General features: G+C 32.7%; 1 long non-coding RNA gene across 1 annotated transcript; it reads left to right on the plus strand.

Moving 5' to 3' along the window:
* The first annotated feature begins 318 nt into the window (after positions 1-318).
* On the plus strand, positions 319-20706 carry LOC139904453 (uncharacterized). Its single transcript, XR_011778804.1, has 4 exons — positions 319-675; positions 859-964; positions 20238-20342; positions 20595-20706. It is a non-coding gene; the product is annotated as an uncharacterized lncRNA (long non-coding RNA).
* The last annotated feature ends 627 nt before the right edge of the window (positions 20707-21333 follow it).

Raw genomic sequence — 21333 nt, forward strand, 5'->3', positions numbered from 1 at the left:
TACTGAAACTTCCATGTCTTCCACCATACTTTCGGTACCGTATGACCTTCACCAATAGCTTCTCCAAGTCTTCAGCCCATCTCTAGCTTTAACTCATTTTCTTCAACTTATCACCTTCTGTTCTCCAGTTTATTTAGGGTACCAAAACAATCATCCATATGCATATGATTTCTTCCATTTTTTTAATTTCCAAAGGTAATTTAATGGTATAATTTTTGACACTATCTATTAGGAGAAGAAAATGATGCAATTTGATTGGCTAGAGACACTATTCATGTTTTCTCCTTCTCTCTTTACTTGATTTCATCAGAAAAAAAAGGAAAACAAAATCAAACAACAGTCTCTTGTGCACCCATAGTGTCTCCCTCACCTCCTCCCTTACCTTCTCCGTTACCTTCTTCCTCTAATATCTTCTTTCCCTACTTTCTTCTTTTCATTTATCACATCCAAGTTCATCATGCTTTGAATTTGACTCAAAAGGTAGCGTACTGAAACTTCCATGTCTTCCACCATACTTTCGGGACCGTATGACCTTCACCAACAGCTCCTCCACGTCTTCAGACCATCTCTAGCTTCAATTCATTTTCTTCAACTTATCACCTTCTGTTCTCCAGTTTATATACCAAAACAATCATCCATATGCATCTGATTTCTTCCATTTTTTGATTTCCAAAGGTAATTTAATGGTAAAATTTTTGGGTTTATGCTTCATATTGTTTTTTATGTTAAACCAAACGTTTTTCTCATCCAATTTTAGCTCTGTTCTCTCTGTTTTTTTGATTTTCCGACGGTAATAATCCTCGACCCTTTTCGTTTAGGGTTTATGCTACTGCTTTTAATTGTTTACTGTATCGCTAGTTTTTTCAGATGTTGTTGCAGCTCTCCAACTGCATTTATGACCGAGGCTCACATGTTTTCGCCGATGAAGGTAATTTGCTCCGCAGCCTTGGGTAAGTGTATAAAGGTAATATTTGTGTTCATCTTTCTCTACTGTTGATTCCGAATACCTTTTATGTCATTGTTTCTTCCTTTTCTATTATCTATTGTTTAGTTGTTGGATATTTGGTGTTCTCTATTTATTTGTTAACTTTGTTTATATCTATATTTCTATTTGTTTTTTTAATTGCGTTTCTATAGGGTGTAAATTTGGGGTGCTGCAAGTGATAAACATATTGTTAATTTGTAGCTATAATTTCAAGGTTTGTTCATTTTGCGAAGTTTAGTCTATCATATGAGGTTCTTATTTGGTTTACTGATCAATAATCTATAGTTAATGAGTTGGAGTTTGTAATTTGATAATGTGGGTATAAGTGATTAGGTGTTTTAGTGGGATTTTGTGAAAATTGAGGTTCTGCAAGTCATAAACATAGTGTAAAAATAGTGTAAATTTGTAGCTACAACTTGAGGATTTGGTCATTTTGCAAAGTTTAGTCTATCTTATGAGTTTCTTTTTTGTTTTGCTGATCAATAATCAATAGTTAACGACTTGTAGTTTGTAATTTGATGATGTGGGTACAAGTGATTAGGTGCTGTAGTGGAGTTTTTGTGAAAAGAATCCAGTGATGGAAAATAAAGCAAGAATCTATATACATATAAATTTTGATTCCCAAATTCATAAATGAGGTCTTTACCCCAACAAATTTACCATCAATTAATTAATTAGATAACCCTTTAACCATGGATCAAAATAAGCTTACACCCATTTAACCATAGGACACTTTAATTAAATTTCTTTTTATTAGATAGATAAACACCGTATTTATTTATTTTAAATTTCTTTTTATTAGATAGATAAACACCGTTTTTATTTATTTTATTTTTGTAGTTTACTGAAATTTAAAATCAACCCCTCCCCTCCAACCCTGTATAACCGACAACCACACTCACACCATTCAACTTCGATTGCATGTCTAATATTCAAGATCTGATCCAAATCAATTGAATATCGGCGGCACTGGAGAAAGTACGAAGGCTATCCCGGCCGTTCCTCCATCGTTGTAGTGACCCTAACTTTTCTATGTTTATATGTATTAAATTAAATTGTTATTTACATGATTAAGTGTTTCCAACATGTTAAGCAATCAAACTTGTTAAGACTTGATTAATTTAAATAGGTTTCATATAGACAATTGACCACCCAAGTTGACCGGTGATTCACGAACGTTAAAACTTGTAAAAACTATATGATGACATATATATGATTATATACAGGGCCGGGCATGATGCCGTGCGGAGTGGGCGACGGCACCGGGCATCAAAAATCATGGGGCATCAATTTTGGAGTCCAATTTCATCTATACTAGACTCATTTTGGCCCATAGTTCTAGCTCAAATAAATTTATTAAATAAAAAAAAATAGAAAAATGCCTATAATAGATGCCTAGATTTGGAAAAAGTGAGAAAAAAGGCCCATTAAACCAAACTATTAGGTGATCATGGGGCATCCAAACATCCAAAACAGTTTGTCACTCGTCAGTTCCCCAAATATCAATCTTGTTGGGGTTATTTTCTTTATTGACGTCACCTTCTCACTCATCATCGATTCATCTCTTCTGCTCAATTGCTCATCTTTAAATCTTCAAGAATCAATTTTGATTAAGAACTTAAGAAAAATAAACTCAACACTCTGTTCGTGTTGGTGTACGTACACGGTGCTCAATTCTTTCTTGCCATTCTGGATTCTGCCAATCACAAATTCTAAAGTTACAATCAAGGTGGCTTCTTTCCTTAATTCATTTTGTCCTCTTATTTTTTATTTAGATAAGTAATATGGAGTATATGATTTTAATGCAATGATGCCTAATAATATTATAAATAATTAAAATATTACATACGTTCTGCGTACAGTCCCTTGAAGCCTTGAAGCCTTGATATCTACTAGTATTCTGTTCAAATTTATATTTCTTATAATTGTTACTTGGCATTCTTAATTTTTTAGATTGTTTATTTGTTTTGTTTATATAAATTTTGTTAAAAAAATTTAGACAAGTATGTCTCCTCAAATACAACCATCCGGTGATTCGTATTGACAAAATTAGACAAGTATGCCTCCTCGACATCAATATTCTCTAGTGTTACTTTCACGGTTAAAAAGGTTAGCAATTTTGAGTATTAAAAGCAGGTTTTTATCTAGTGTTGATTATGATAAAATAATTGAAGTTTTGCATCAAAATATGCATGTAGACATCATTTTAGGTGATTCGTATGTTGTAACTTGAATTTATTGTTTGTTTGTAAAATTGTATTGTGTTTATCGAATAAAAATCGGCGTAGGGATGAGCCGCCTAGCTTGACTAGGTTCCAAACCCTTAAAAAATTGCGGTTTGCTATTTAAATTTTTATAGGGGGCATACTTTCAACCATCTCGCACTGGGCATCCAAATTCTCAGGCCCGGCTCTGATTATATATATAGTTAACATGATATTATGATAAGTAAGTATCTCATTAGGTATTTTAAGAATGAGTTATATACATAAAATTTAGTTTATTGAATTAAGAAACTCGAAATGATATATATAACGATTATCGTTATAACAACGTCTTACTAAATACATATGAATCATATTAAGATATTGATTCATTATGTTTAATCATGATAAATGATAAGTAAACATGTCATTAAATGTATTAACAATGAACTACATATGTAAAAACAAGACTACTAACTTAATAATTTCGAAACGAGACATATATGTAACGATTATCGTTGTAACAACATTTAACTGTATATATATCATACTAATATATATTAATATATCATAATATCATGATAATGTAATAATTTAACATCTCTTTAGATATAATAAACAATAGGTTAACAACATTTAACAAGATCGTTAACCTAAAGGTTTCAAAACAACATTTACATGTAACGACTAACGATGACTTAATGACTCAGTTAAAATGTATATACATGTAGTGTTTTAATATGTATGCATAAACTTTTGAAATACTTCAAAACACTTATTAAAATACTTCTACTTAACAAAAATGCTTACAATTACATCCTCGTTCAGTTTCATCAACAATTCTACTCGTATGCACCCGTATTCGTACTCGTACAATACACAGCTTTTAGATGTATGTACTATTGGTATATACACTCCAATGATCAGCTCTTAGCAGCCCATGTGAGTCACCTAACACATGTGGGAACCATCATTTGGAAACTAGCATGAAATATCTCATAAAATTACAAAATATTAGTAATCATTCATGACTTATTTACATGTAAACAAAATTACACATCCTTTATATCTAATCCATATACCAACGACCAAAAACACCTACAAACACTTTAATTTTTCAATTTTCTTCATCTAATTGATCTCTCTCAAGTTCTATCTTCAAGTTCTAAGTGTTCTTCATAAATTCTATAAGTTCTAGTTTCATAAAATCAAGAATACTTCCAAGTTTGCTAGCTTACTTCCAATCTTGTAAAGTGATCATCCAACCTTAAGAAATCATTCTTATTTACAGTAAGATATCTTTCTAATACAAGGTAATACTCATATTCAAACTTTGATTCAATTTCTATAACTATAACAATCTTATTTCGAGTGGAAATCTTACTTGAACTTGTTTTCGTGTCATGATTCTGCTTCAAGAACTTTCAAGCCATTCAAGGATCCTTTGAAGCTAGATCTATTTTTCTCATTTCCAGTAAGTTTATCCACAAAATCTGAGGTAGTAATAATGTTTATAACATCATTCGATGCATATATATAAAACTACCTTATTCGAAAGTTTAAACTTGAAATCACTAGAACATAGTTTAGTTAATTCTAAACTTGTTCGCAAACAAAAGTTAGTCCTTCTAACTTGACTTTTAAAATAAACTAAACACATGTTCTATATCTATATGATATGCTAACTTAATGATTTAAAACCTGGAAACACGAAAAAACACCGTAAAACCGAACATACGCCGTCGTAGTAACACCGCAGGCTGTTTTGGGTTTGATAATTAAAAACTATGATACACTTTGATTTAAAAGTTGTTCTTCTGGGAAAATGATTTTTCTTATGAACATGAAACTATATCCAAAAATCATGATTATACTCAAAGTGGAAGTATGTTTTTCAAAATGGTCATCAAGACGTCGTTCTTTCGACTGAAATGACAACCTCTTACAAAAATGACTTGTAACTTATATTTCTGATTATAAACCTATACTTTTTCTGTTTAGATTCATAAAATATAGTTCAATATGAAACCATAGCAATTTGATTCACTCAAAACGGATTTAAAACGAAGAAGTTATGGGTAAAACAAGATTGGATATTTTTATTGTTGTAGCTACGGAAAATATTGTAACAATTCTATACAAATCATATCCTAGCTAACTTATATTGTATTATACATGTATTCTAATATATTATGTAATCTTGGGATACCATATACACGTATGCAAATGTTTTGACATATCATATCGACCCATGTATATATATTATTTGTAACAACTATAGACACTCTATATGCAATAATGTTTGAGTTAGCTATACAGGGTTGAGGTTGATTCAAAAAATATATATACTTTGAGTTGTGATCTAACCTGAGACGTGTATACACTGGGTTATGGATTGATTCAAGATAATATATATCAATTTATTTCTGTACATCTAACTATGGACAACTAGTTGTAGGTTACTAACGAGGACAACTGACTTAATAAACTTAAAACTTCAAAATGTATTAAAAATGTTGTAATTATATTTTGAACATAATTTGATATATATATGTATATATTTGTTATAGGTTCGTGAATCAACCAGTGGCCAAGTCTTACTCCCGACGAAGTAAAAATCTGTGAAAGTGAGTTATAGTCCCACTTTTAAAATCTAATATTTTGGGATGAGAATACATCCAGTTTTATAAATGTTTTACGAAATAGACACAAGTAAATGAAACTACATTATATGGGTGAATGATCGAAGCCGAATATGCCCCTTTTGCTTGGTAGCCTAAGAATTAGTAAACCGATCTACTAATTGACGCGAATCCTAAAGATAGATCTATTGGGCCTAACGAACCTCATCCAAAGTACCGGATTCTTTATTACTTCGAATTCGTTTTTATCATGTCCGAAGGATTTCCCGGAATGATAGGGGATATTCTTATATGCATCTTGTTAATGTCGGTTACCAGGTGTTCACCATATGAATGATTTTTATCTCTATGTATGGGATGTATATTGAAATATGAAATATTGTGGTCTATTATTATGATTTGATAATATATAGGTTAAACCTATAACTCATCAACATTTTTGTTGACGTTTTAAGCATGTTTATTCTCAGGTGATTATTAAGAGTTTTCGCTGTTGCATACTAAAATAAGGACAAGATTTGGAGTCCATGCTTGTATGATATTATGTAAAAACTGCATTCAAGAAATTATTTTTGATGTATTATATTCTTATTGTAAACCATTATGTAATGGTCGTGTGTAAACGGTATATTTTAGATTATAATTATTTGATAATCTACGTAATGCTTTTTAAACCTTTATAGATAAAATAAAGGTTATGGTTGTTTTAAAAATGAATGCAGTCTTTGAAAAACGTCTCATATAGTGGTCAAAACCTCGCAACGAAATCAATTAATATGGAACGTTTATAATCAATATGAACGGGACATTTTAGTTGGTATCCGAGCGTTGGTCTTAGAGAACCAGAAATTTGCATTAGTTTGTCTTATCGAGTTTGTTGGGATACATTAGTGAGTCTGGACTTCGACCGTGTTTTCTTTAAAAACGATTGCTTAACACTTTTGTTGGAAACTATATATTATTAACATGTAAATATTATGTGATATATTAACCTCTTAATGTGTTTGATATTGTGTGATAGATGTCTACCACTAGTACAAATCCCATCGATTCACCTAATAATAATGAAGAGTGGAATATATTTTGGGAAGATTCACAAATTCCCGAAGAGGAACCTGAAGAAGAGAAACCGGAAGAGGAGGAACCGGAAGAAGAAGAAGAGGTTCCGGAGGAAGAAATATTGATACCTATAGTAAATCGATTAATTAAAAGAAAATCCTCAACCAACGGACCAAAGTTAATAATGGTCAATGGTGTTTCCGCCGAGGAAGCAAAATATTGGGAAGATTATCAATTTTCCGATGAATCGGATCCCGATGATGTTATAGAAATTACCTCGACCCAATTTAATAAAGCAAAAGAAAATAATAAGGGAAAAGGTATAAAATAGAGAAACCCGATTCCAACCCCGTTGAACTTTATATGTATCGGCAACATCCGTATTTCCTAAAATGTAACAATGACCCAGGAACCTCTAAACCACCAGGTTTTTCTAAACCATTGTGAAAAACGACGGCTCGTATTAGAGAAACACCATATATTCCTAGAAAATTAGGAAAACGAACCAAGTCCGAAGAAGAAGAAACCAGTGATTCAGATTAGAGGGTTGTAATCATGTTGTGTATTATATGTATTATAGTGTACTTGTACTTTTATGTTCTATGTAAAAATTGCTTGTATTGTTTATTAATTATCTTTTATGAATCTAATCCTTGTCTATTTTACAGTATAAAAACAAAATGGACGTTAAGGGTAGACAACCGAATATTTTAGAAGATCTACCAGAGGATATGATTGAGGAAATCTTGTCTAGAGTCGGTCAGAATTCATCAGCACAATTAATTATGGCAGAATTAACTTGTCAAACATTTGAAAGACTTTCCTGAAATGCCTTAGTTTATAAAAGGCTTTCCTTTGATAGGTGGGGTATATCACATTGGGGAGACCGTAAGTTACGCCGTGTTTTCTTTAAAGCGTTAAATGCGGGGAACCCAAATGCAATTTTACGCTACGGGTTAAGAACCTATTTTGACTCAACATATCCCAACATAGGATTTCGTGAATTAGAAAGAGCTTCTAACATGCAACATAAAAAAGCATGTTATGCTTACGGGTTAGTGATGTTCGCTTCTTACCAAAGTGAGAAAAAGAACATCGGATTGCAGCTTTTTAATAAAACCTTCCCACAAGTGACGGATTCAGTAGTTGGGGTGAGAAACAAGGTTTTTAGATTATTACGGGGCTGTTGGACATTACGAAACCCTTGTCCTTTTGACAACATTACAACATGCTGCCTAGCCAATGGTCATAACAGTTATTTTCCACAAGACCAAGGATGGGAAGTCGTCTTAGTAAAATCAGAATGCATGACTTGTTTCTGGACTTATAAATTACGTGTCTTTATTTCCTTTGCTGAACAACTTGCGTATTAACTAGATTTATCTTCAAAACTGTCCTGTATCAAAGTGTACTATATTTCATGTTATATGTAATATAGCGATGTTGTAAGTTTGAAGAATATTTATATGTGATATATTATTATAATCAGTTTTTCATATGGAATTGTAGTAGTTGAATTGTATATTAGCTACTAAGTATGAACTTAACGGGTAGGTAGTACCCGAATTTAAACTTATAAAACATTAATATGAAGAAAAAGCTTTTATAAATGAGTTCATATTATGCTACGAAATACTATTGACTACTCTTAATATTCTGTCTGATTAACTCGATTCAGTTGGCTATTTTGAAGGAAATGGCACCGACTACTCGACACACCATGAATACGAGCGAAGAGGAATTTCGTACCTTTCTTGCGGCAAACATAGCCGCAGTACAGGGTGCGCTACATACTAACAATAACTCTGAATCTAGCAATGCAGCTAACGGCGTAAGAAATCGTGTATGATGCTCCTACAAAGAATTCACTGCCTACAAACCTTTAGAATTTGATGGAACCGAAGGACCAATTGGATTGAAACGGTGGACCAAGAAAGTCGAATCGGTGTTAGCCATAAGTAAGTGTACTGAAGAGGACAAAGTTAAGTACGCTACGCATACCTTCACAGGTACTGCGTTAACGTGGTGGAACACCTATCTTGAATAGGTAGGACAAAATGCTGCTTACGCACTACCATGGTCGGCATTCAAGCAATTGATGAACGAGCAGTATCGTCCTAGAAACGAAGTCAATAAGCTCAAGGTAGAGCTTAGAGAGTTACGAACACAAGGGTTCGACATTACCACGTACGAACAATGATTCACAGAGTTGTGCCTATTGTGTCCGGGAGCGTTCGAAGATGAAGAAGAGAAGATCGACGCGTTTGTAAAAGGTTTACCAGTAAGGATTCAAGAAGATGTGAGTTCACACGAGCCCGCTTCCATACAAAAGGCAAGTCGAATGGCTCATAAACTCATAAATCAGATTGAGGGAAGAATTAAAGAGCAGGCGGCTGAAGAAGCCAACACGAAACAACTCAAGAGGAAGTAGGAGGAAAACGGTGACAAGAGTCACCAGTACAACAATAATAACAATTACAACCATAATCGCAACAACTATCCCAACAACCGCAACAACAATCGCAACAATAACCGCAATCCTAACAATAACTACAACAAACATCCCAACAACAACAACAACTACAACAACCATTTCAACAACAATAATAATCCCAACAACAACCTCAATAACAACAACGGTAACAAAAACCAAAAACAGCCATGTCATAGGTGTGAAGAAAATCATCAGGGGTTTTGCACGACATTTTGCAACAGGTGTAAAAGAAATGGTCATAGCGCGACAAAGTGTGAGGTCTACGGACCAAAGTTTAACAGAACTAAAGGAATAAATAGTGTCAGAACAAGTAATGTCGGAACGAATAGTGTCGGAGCAAGTAATACCAACGCTGTTTGTTATAAATGTGGAAAACCAGGCCACATTATTAGAAATTACCCGAATCAGGGGAATACTAATGGGCAGGGCCGTGGAAGAGTTTTCAATATTAATGCGGCAGAAGCACAAGAAGACCCGGAGCTTATTACGGGTACGTTTCTTATTGACGATAAATCTTCTTATGTTTTATTTGATTCGGGTGCGGATAGAAGCTATATGAGTAGAGAATTTTGTGCTAAATTAAGTTGCCCACTGACGCCTTTGGATAATAAATTTTTACTCGAATTAGCAAATGGTAAATTAATTTCAGCAAATAATATATGTCAGGATAGAGAAATTAAACTGGGTGATGAAACGTTTAAGATTGATTTAATACCAGTCGAGTTAGGGAGTTTTGATGTAATAATTGGCATGGACTGGTTGAAGAAGGTAAGAGCAGAGGTCGTTTGTTACAAAAATGCGATTCGCATTATGAGTGAAAAAGGAAAACCTTTAATGGTGTACGGAGAAAAGAACAACGCAAAGTTAAATCTTATTAGTAGTTTGAAGGCGCAAAAACTAATAAGAAAAGGTTGTTACATCATTCTAGCATACATCGAGGAAGTTAAACCTGAAGAAAAGAACATCAGTGATGTTCCCATCGCAAAAGAATTTTCCGATGTATTTCTGAAAGAATTACCATGATTACCCCCACATCGATCCGTTGAATTTCAAATAGATCTTGTACCAGGAGCTGCACCAATAGCTCGTGCTCCATACAGACTCACACCCAGTGAAATGAAAGAATTACGAAGTCAGTTACAGGAACTTTTAGAGCGTGGTTTCATTCGACCAAGTACATCACCATGGGGAGCTCCTGTTCTGTTTATCAAGAACAAAGATGGTACATTCAGGTTGTGTATCGACTACCGAGAGTTGAACAAACTTACTATCAAGAACCGTTACCCATTACCGAGAATCGATGACTTATTTGATCAACTACAAGGCTCGTCGGTTTATTCGAAGATCAATTTACGTTCTGGATATCACCAAATGCGGGTGAAAGAGGATGACATTCTGAAGACTGCTTTTAGGACGCGTTACGGTCATTACAAGTTTATGGTTATGCCGTTTGGATTGACTAACGCACCAGCTGTGTTCATGGACCTCATGAACCGAGTGTGTGGGCCATATCTTGACAAGTTTGTCATTGTTTTCATCGATGACATACTTATTTACTCAAAGAATGATCAAGAGCACGAAGAACATTTGATAAAAGTGCTAGAGTTGCTGACAAAAGAAAAACTGTACGCTAAGTTTTCAAAGTGTGCATTTTGGTTGGAAGAAGTTCAATTCCTCGGTCATATAGTGAACAAAGAAGGTATTCAGGTGGATCCAGCAAAGATTGAAACTGTTGAAAAGTGGGAAACCCCGAAAACTCCGAAACACATACGCCAATTTTTAGGGCTAGCTGGTTATTACAGGAGATTCATCCAAGATTTTTTCAAAATAGCAAAACCCTTGACTGCATTAACGCATAAAGGGGGGAAATTTGAATGGAAGGATGAACAAGAAAAGGCGTTTCAATTGTTGAAGAAAAAGTTAACTACGGCACCTATATTGTCATTACCTGAAGGGAATGATGATTTTGTAATATATTGTGATGCCTCAAAGCAAGGTCTCGGTTGTGTATTAATGCAACGAACGAAAGTAATTGGTTATGCATCTAGACAATTGAAGATTCACGAGCAGAATTATACGACGCATGATTTGGAATTAGGCGCGGTTGTTTTTGCATTAAAGACTTGGAGGCACTACTTATACGGGGTCAAAAGTATTATATATACCGACCATAAAAGTCTTCAACACATATTTAATCAGAAACAACTAAACATGAGGCAGCGCAGATGGATTGAATTGTTGAATGATTATGACTTTGAGATTCGTTATCACCCGGGGAAGGCAAATGTGGTAGCCGACGCCTTGAGCAGAAAGGACAGAGAACCCATTAGAGTAAAAGCTATGAATATAATGATTCACACTAACCTTACTACTCAAATAAAGGAGGCGCAACAAGGAGTTTTAAAAGAGAGAAATTTAAAGGATGAAATACCCAAATGATCGGAGAGCATCTTAATATTCGGGAGGACGGAACCCGGTATAGGGCTGAAAGGATTTGGGTACCAAAATTTAGAGATATGAGAGAAATGGTACTTAGAGAAGCTCATAAAATCAGATACTCAATACATCCTGGAACGGGGAAGATGTACAAGGATCTCAAGAAACATTTTTGGTGGCCGAGTATGAAAGCCGATGTTCCTAAATACATAGGAGAATGTTTGACGTGTTCTAAGGTCAAAGCTGAGCATCAGAAACCATCAGGTCTACTTCAAAAATCCGAAATCCCGGAATGGAAATGGGAAAACATTACCATGGATTTCATCACAAAATTGCCAAGGACTGCAAGTGGTTTTGATACTATTTGGGTAATAGTTGATCATCTCACCAAATCAGCACACTTCCTGCCAATAAGAGAAGATGACAAGATGGAGAAGTTAGCACGACTGTATTTGAAGGAAGTCGTCTCCAGACATGGAATACCAATCTCTATTATCTCTGATAGGGATGGCAGATTTATTTCAAAATTCTGGCAGACATTACAGCAAGCATTAGGAACTCGTCTAGACATGAGTACTTCCTATCATCCACAAACTAATGGGCAGAGCGAAAGGACAATACAAATGCTTGAAGACATGCTACGAGCATGTGTTATTGATTTCGGAAACAGTTGGGATCGACATCTACCGTTAGCAAAATTTTCCTACAACAACAGCTACCATTCAAGCGTTGAGATGGCGCCGTTTGAAGCACTTTATGGTAGAAAGTGCATGTCTCCGATTTGTTGGAGTGAAGTGGGGGATAGACAGATTACGGGTCAGGAGATTAAATAAGAAACTACCGAGAAGATCATCCAAATTCAACAACGATTGAAAACCACCCAAAGTCGACAAAAGAGCTACGCCGACATTAAAAGAAAAGATATAGAATTTATAATTGGAGAGATGATCATGCTTAAGGTTGCACCTTGGAAAGGCGTTGTTCGATTTGGTAAACGAGGGAAATTAAATCCAAGGTATATAGGACCATTCAAGATTATTGATCGTGTCGGACCAGTAGCTTACCGACTTGAATTACCACAATAACTCGTGGCTGTACATAACACTTTCCACGTCTCAAATTTGAAGAAATGTTTTGCTAAAGAAGATCTCACTATTCCATTAGACGAAATCCAAATCAACGAAAAACTTCAATTCGTCGAAGAACCCGTCGAAATAATGGATCGTGAGGTTAAAAGACTTAAGCAAAACAAGATACCAATTGTTAAAGTTCGATGGAATGCTCGTAGAGGACCCGAGTTCACCTGGGAACGAGAAGATTAGATGAAGAAGAAATACCCGCACTTATTTTCAGAAGATACGTCAACACCTCCAACTACTTAAAATTTCGGGACGAAATTTATTTAACGGGTAGGTACTGTAGTGACCCGAACTTTTTCATGCTTATATATATTAAATGAAATTGTTATTTACATGATTAAGTGTTTCCAACATGTTAAGAAATCAAACTTGTTAAGACTTGATTAATTTAAATAGGTTTCATATAGACAATTGACCACCCAAGTTGACCGGTGATTCACGAACGTTAAAACTTGTAAAAACTATATGATGACATATATATGATTATATATATAGTTAACATGATATTATGATAAGTAAGTATCTCATTAGGTATTTTAACAATGAGTTATATACATAAAATTGAGTTTATTGAATTAAGAAACTCGAAATGATATATATAACGATTATCGTTATAACAACGTCTTACTAAATACATATGAATCATATTAAGATATTGATACACTATGTTTAATCATGATAAGTAAACATGTCATTAAGTGTATTAACAATGAACTACATACGTAAAAACAAGACTACTAACTTAATGATTTCGAAACGAGACATATATGTAACGATTATCGTTGTAACAACATTTAACTGTATATATATCATACTAAGATATATTAATATATGATAATATCATGATAATGTAATAATTTAACATCTCTTTAGATATAATAAACAATGGGTTAACAACATTTAATAAGATCGTTAACCTAAAGGTTTCTGTGACGACCCGGAAATTTCTAACCAAATTTAAACTTTATCTTTAAATGATTTAATGTTTTCGACACGATAAGCAAAGTCTGTAATGTTGAGTCTCAAAGTTTTGGAACTATATTCATGTAATCAATTATTCTTTGACTATTCTCGAAGATTCACGAAAAATATATATATATATATATATATATATATATATATATATATATATATATATATATATATATATATATATATATATATATATATATGATTTCAAATTATTTTGTAAACGATAGTAACATTCGATTATTTATTCGATTAATATTTAGATAAATTAACTAAAACATTTAAGATGAACCAGTAAAACGCTAATTTGCTACAGTATTTTCGAATTGCTACAGTTCCCGAAAAGCTACAGTATTTTCAAAAATCACTATTTGCTACAGTAAAAAAATTTGCTACAGTAACTTTGCTACAATAAAACACTATTTCAAAATGAAAATGTATATATATATATATATATATATATATATATATATATATATATATATATATATATATATATATATATATATTAACAAATAGCGAGACGATGATTTATAGAAGTAAATGACCAAAACACTCGAAAGTTTAAGATATACCTTGAGTGGTATAGCTTATGGATAATTTAAGACTATATTTTGACAAAGGTACGTGTCATGAAACGTAAATTACAAGTTTTCTCGGCGTACGAAAGGACATTCAAAAAATTGGAACCGGGACATAGGTCGAGCGTCAATGTACAAAATGACGGGACTAAATTTACAAGTGAACTATGCACAAGAATATAATATAATATATATATATATATATATATATATATATATATATATATATATATATATATATATATATATATATATATATAATTAATATAAATTATATATATTATATTTATATTTATTTAATATGTCGACAAACAAAAAGTTAAAACATGTGAGCTGGAAAATCAAGGCCATGCGATCGCATGGCCAATGCCTCTCAACTCCATGCGATCGCATGGAGGCAAAAGTCTGGCCTGATGCTATAAAATGGCATTTTACTCGACACTTATCACACACACATACATATATTATTATTATTACTCCGTATGAAATATATATATATATATATATATATATATATATATATATATATATATATATATATATATATATATTATTTATATTATTATTAAGATTAATATTATTATTAATCTTATTATTATTAGTAGTACTATACATAAAATACTACGACGAGGTCATGAGCGTGTCACTTTCAAAATGGTTTTCGAGCGGGATAGAGCTAAGGAAACTATGGGTTATAGCTATGTAGGTTATGGGTAATGTTCGTGGGTATTATTTTGCAAGTCAAACCTAGTGTTTATCATCTCTGTTACGTCTACGTACTTTCCTGCAATATTGAATCACAATATTGATACGTGAGTATTCATATCTTATCTTTTATATATTAATAATGTATCCATGTCTAGTGCTCGAGTATATATGTTTATGCATGCTTGTATGCTAAATTTCTTCGCTAAACAGTTTATGATGAATCATGAATTAAATACATATATTATTGATAAAAGGTATATGATATGCATGTTTTTAGAAAGCTGGCGAAAAATCAATAAATTTTCATTTAGAAATCGCGTAATTTCGATGAACGAAATAAAAGATATGGTCAACTGAATTATAATTGACGTTAATTGGAATTGCTTTCGAATCTGCAATTAATATTTAAACAACCTGTTTACGAGATTGATAAATTGGGTTTTTGAATACTACTAGCCGAGTAAATGAATTCTTAAATAAAGCATATCTCGTTTTGTTGAACAATTGTCAAAGTTGACTGTCTTATCATGTTTTTAAAGCTTTATAAACACTATAATCTGATTTTACAAGTATTGGGAAACTATGTGAAATGTTAAAGTGTTTCGATTGCCATGATCATTCAACTATTGTATTGAGTCAGATTGACTTTTTGAAATGACTTTTGATAACTTTTGTATGTCGATCTCGAGCATTAGGATTGTGATACACTATGACCTGACCTAGCTTGATAGACAATTATTAACCAACATATGTTCTCTAGGTTGAGATCTACGGTTATTTGGTATTCCAAGTTTCTGTCACATTTCGGTGAACGACTTTATGTGCTGCTAAGGTGAGTTTCATTTGCTCCCTTTTTAATTGCTTTTGCAATCTATATTTTTTGGGCTGAGAATACATGCAATTTATTTTAAACGCAATGGATACAAGTACATACTAAATTCTACACTGAGTTTGAACCGAATATCCCTTAGCTTTGGTAACTAGTAACTACCGGTTATAAGAACTGGTGGGCGCGAGTAGTTATATATGGATCCATAGGGCTTGACATCTCCGTCTGTTCCAGGTATAGAAACCCTAGCCTGAACTATAAAATAGACGTATGCTATTTGAGGTTAGTACATGTTGGTTTGCGTGTATTGTACATGTTGGTTGCATGTATGTTAAAACAGGGGTACTTATTATAACATTAAAGTTTAGCTACCAGGGTGCTCAATCTTGTAGAATATTTTGATAAACGTTTCTGGATGAAACAACTGAAATCTTGTGATCCACCTTTATGTACAGATTATGCAAAACATTAAAACTATGAAATCACCAACCTTTGTGTTGACACATGTTAGCATGTTTATTCTCAGGTTCTCTAGAAGTCTTCCGCTGTTTGCTTATATGTTAGACAAGCTATGTGCATGGAGTCTTACATGACATATTTTTCAAGGAAACGTTGCATTCACCAAATCATCACCATGTATCTTATTTTGACTGCATTGTCAACGGAAGTATCATTGTAAACTATTATATTACGGTGATTGTCTATATGTAGAAATCATCAGATATCGAAAACCTTTGATTTAAATATTCATTTATGGTGTGCCTTTTCAAAAGAATGCAATGTTTACAAAACGTATCATATATAGGTCAAATACCTCGCAATGAAATCGATGAATGATGTGTTCGTCCATATGGATTTGGAGCGATCGTCACAGTTTCAAAACAACATTTACATGTAACGACTAACGATGACTTAACGACTCAGTTAAAATGTATATACATGTAGTGTTTTAATATGTATGCATACACTTTTGAAAGACTTCAAGACACTTATCAAAATACTTCTACATAACAAAAATGCTTACAATTACATCCTCGTTCAGTTTCATCAACAATTCTACTCGTATGCACCCATATTCGTACTCGTACAATACACAGCTTTTAGATGTATGTACTATTGGTATATACACTCCAATGATCAGCTCTTAGCAGCCCATGTGAGTCACCTAACACATGTGGGAACCATCATTTGGCAACTAGCATGAAATATCTCATAAAATTACAAAAATATTAGTAATCATTCATGACTTATTTACATGTAAACAAAATTACACATCCTTTATATCTAATCCATATACCAACGACCAAAAACACCTACAAACACTTTCATTCTTCAATTTTATTCATCTAATTGATCTCTCTCAAGTTCTATCTTCAAGTTCTAAGTGTTCTTCATAAATTCTATAAGTTCTAGTTTCATAAAATCAAGAATACTTCCAAGTTTGCTAGCTTACTTCCAATCTTGTAAAGTGATCATCCAACCTTAAGAAATCTTTCTTATTTACAGTAAGATATCTTTCTAATACAAGGTGATACTCATATTCAAACTTTAATTCAATTTCTATAACTATAACAATCTTATTTCGAGTGGAAATCTTACTTGAACTTGTTTTCGTGTCACGATTCTCCTTCAAGAACTTTCAAGCCATCCAAGGATCCTTTGAAGCTAGATCTATTTTTCTCATTTCTAGTAGGTTTATCCATAAAACCTGAGGTAGTAATGATGTTCATAACATCATTCGATTCATATATATAAAACTACCTTATTCGAAGGTTTAAACTTGAAATCACTAGAACATAGTTTAGTTAATTCTAAACTTGTTCGCAAACAAAAGTTAATCCTTCTAACTTGACTTTTAAAATCAACTAAACTCATGTTCTATATCTATATGATATGCTAACTTAATGATTTAAAACCTGGAAACATGAAAAAACACCGTAAAACAGGACATACGCCGCCGTAGTAACATCGCGGGCTGTTTTGAGTTTGATAATTCAAAACTATGATAAACTTTGATTTAAAAGTTGTTCTTTTGGGAAAATGATTTTTCTTATGAACATGAAACTATATCTAAAAATCATGATTAAACTCAAAGTGGAAGTATGTTTTTCAAAATGGTCAACAAGACGTCGTTCTTTCAACTGAAATGACTACCTCTTACAAAAATGACTTGTAACTTATATTTCCGACTATAAACCTATACTTTTTCTGTTTAGATTCATAAAATAGAGTTCAATATGAAATCATAGCAATTTGATTCACTCAAAACGGATTTAAAACGAAGAAGTTATGGGTAAAACAAGATTGGATATTTTTTGATTGTTGTAGCTACGGGAAATATTGTAACAATTCTATACAAATTATATCCTAGCTAACTTATATTGTATTATACATATATTCTAATATATTATGTAATCTTGGGATACCATAGACACGTATGCAAATGTTTTGACATATCATATCGACCCATGTATATATATTATTTGAAACAACCATAGACACTCTATATGCAGTAATGTTTGAGTTAGCTATATAGGGTTGAGGTTGATTCCAAAAATATATATACTTTGAGTTGTGATCTAGCCTGAGACGTATATACACTGGGTCGTGGATTGATTCAAGATAATATATATCAATTTTTTTCTGTACATCTAACTATGGACAACTAGTTGTAGGTTACTAACGAGGACAACTGACTTAATAAACTTAAAACATCAAAATGTATTAAAAATGTTGTAATTATATTTTGAACATACTTTGATATATATATATATATATATATATATATATATATATATATATATATATATATATATATATATATATATATATATATATATATATATATATATATATATATATATATATATATATATATATATATATATATGTGTGTGTGTGTGTGTGTATATATTTGTTATAGGTTCGTGAATCGACCAGTGGCCAAGTCTTACTCCCGACGAAGTAAAAATCTGTGAAAGTGAGTTATAGTCTCACTTTTAAAATCTAATATTTTGGGATGAGAATACATGCAGTTTTATAAATGTTTTACGAAATAGACACAAGTAAATGAAACTACATTATATGGGTGAATGATCGAAGCCGAATATGCCCCTTTTGCTTGGTAGCCTAAGAATTAGTAAACCGATCTACTAATTGACGCGAATCCTAACGATAGATCTATTGGGCCTAACGAACCCCCACCAAAGTACCGGATGCTTTAGTACTTCGAATTCGTTTTTATCATGTTCGAAGGATTTCCCGGAATGATAGGGGATATTCTTATATGCATCTTGTTAATGTGGTTACTAGGTGTTCACCATATGAATGATTTTTATCTCTATGTATGGGATGTATATTGAAATATGAAATATTGTGGTCTATTATTATGATTTGATAATATATAGGTTAAACCTATAACTCATCAACATTTTTGTTGACGTTTTAAGCATGTTTATTCTCAGGTGATTATTAAGAGTTTTCGCTGTTGCATACTAAAATAATGACAAGATTTGGAGTCCATGCTTGTATGATATTATGTAAAAAATGCATTCAAGAAACTTATTTTTGATGTAATATATTCTTATTGTAAACCATTATGTAATGGTCGTGTGTAAACGGTATATTTTAGATTATCATTATTTGATAATCTATGTAATGCTTTTTAAACCTTTATAGATAAAATAAAGGTTATGGTTGTTTTAAAAATGAATGCAGTCTTTGAAAAACATCTCATATAGAGGTCAAAACCTCGCAACGAAATCAATTAATATGGAACGTTTATAATCAATATGAACGGGACATTTCAATCGTATTGCTCAGAATGGGCTACAATCACATGTAATTGGCCGTCAAATTTCGTCTGTATGTTCTGGGATTTCAAAAGTCGGCATAGATTGTATTAATTGGATTCAACGATTTCCATAAATTTAGTTAATTCCACTGTCATACTATGTAACTGCCAATATTTAATTTGTGGAATTCGTTTACTTCCCCTTTCATATTCCTGATTTACTTTCCATCTTCTGTAACTATGCCATTCAATATGTTTGGTAGCTGGCTATAAATTGTTAGGTCATATGATGGTATTATGCATTATTAGCAACAACACATATTGCAATGGCACTAGCTAATGAAAACTCCACAGCGCAGGCAACCCAAAAAACTTATGTGTACCTTCGTGAACTACAGATTGGTAAGGAGGCGGAGGTGAGGATCATGATATGCCGCACATGGGATACCCACACATCGTATGGGAAATACCTGAGCACTGAGTTTATTGCTACTGATGAGAAGGTTCAATATATATATATATATATATATATATTGTTTAAATGAATATATGATATAAAATTTGGGTGATGTGTATGTATATGTATTAGAATATAGATGAGGGAAACATCTATTTCAATTGTACCATGTTTTTAATGGTTTGTGTGGCTACATGTTCTGGTTATGGGCCTTTTTTATCCATTTATGTTCTCTCATATTTAGAATATACCTGATGGAAACATCTATTTCAATTGTAAACCTCTTTTCAATTTGTAGGAATCTAATTGCCGAAACCGGTATTCAGCCACGGACAACTATACGTCGCGCTATCAAGAGTCACAAATCCTGGTGGTCTTAAAATAGTCATGATCAGTGAAAATGAAGGGAGCCTGCATAACCACACAAGAAATATCATTTACAAGGAAACTTTCATCTAACCTAAAATAAAATATATAAAGGTTATGCCTCTCTCTACATATTCACACATATTTTAGTTATTAGTGTTTACTACTTAATTCATGTGATTTTGTTTTCCTTACTCTAACGTACTTAGTTTTGTCTCATTTAGCAATGATATACTCTTGTGACAGTTTAAATACGGGTGTCCACATTTCTAACTTCAACCTTTGGCATCCTATTAGTACTACATCCCATACAACTTGACTTTCGTTGACATCGTCTTCCTTGGTCAACGCTATCGCCTAATAAATCCCACGTCAGCTTCTCCACTCAGCAAACCAGTGTGTAATAATGTTGTTTTTGTTTTTCCCTTTGATTGTTCTTAACACCTTACTCACCCCGCTATATTTAATCTCAATTTGAAACAATCTAGGTTTAGGGTTGATTGTCCTTTTTTTTTTTTTTTTTTTTTTTTTTTGCTGTTTGTGTATCTTTCTACCCTGCACAACTGCTACCACCAACTCACATCTTAAAAATGCCATTTCCCAGAATGCCATCATGTATATCGACTATACAATTAGTATATTGGATTTCGTTCCATTTCTAAGGGCTATTT

This window comes from Rutidosis leptorrhynchoides, chromosome 4 (assembly GCF_046630445.1).
Source record: "Rutidosis leptorrhynchoides isolate AG116_Rl617_1_P2 chromosome 4, CSIRO_AGI_Rlap_v1, whole genome shotgun sequence".
NCBI classification, from domain to species: Eukaryota; Viridiplantae; Streptophyta; class Magnoliopsida; order Asterales; family Asteraceae; genus Rutidosis; species Rutidosis leptorrhynchoides.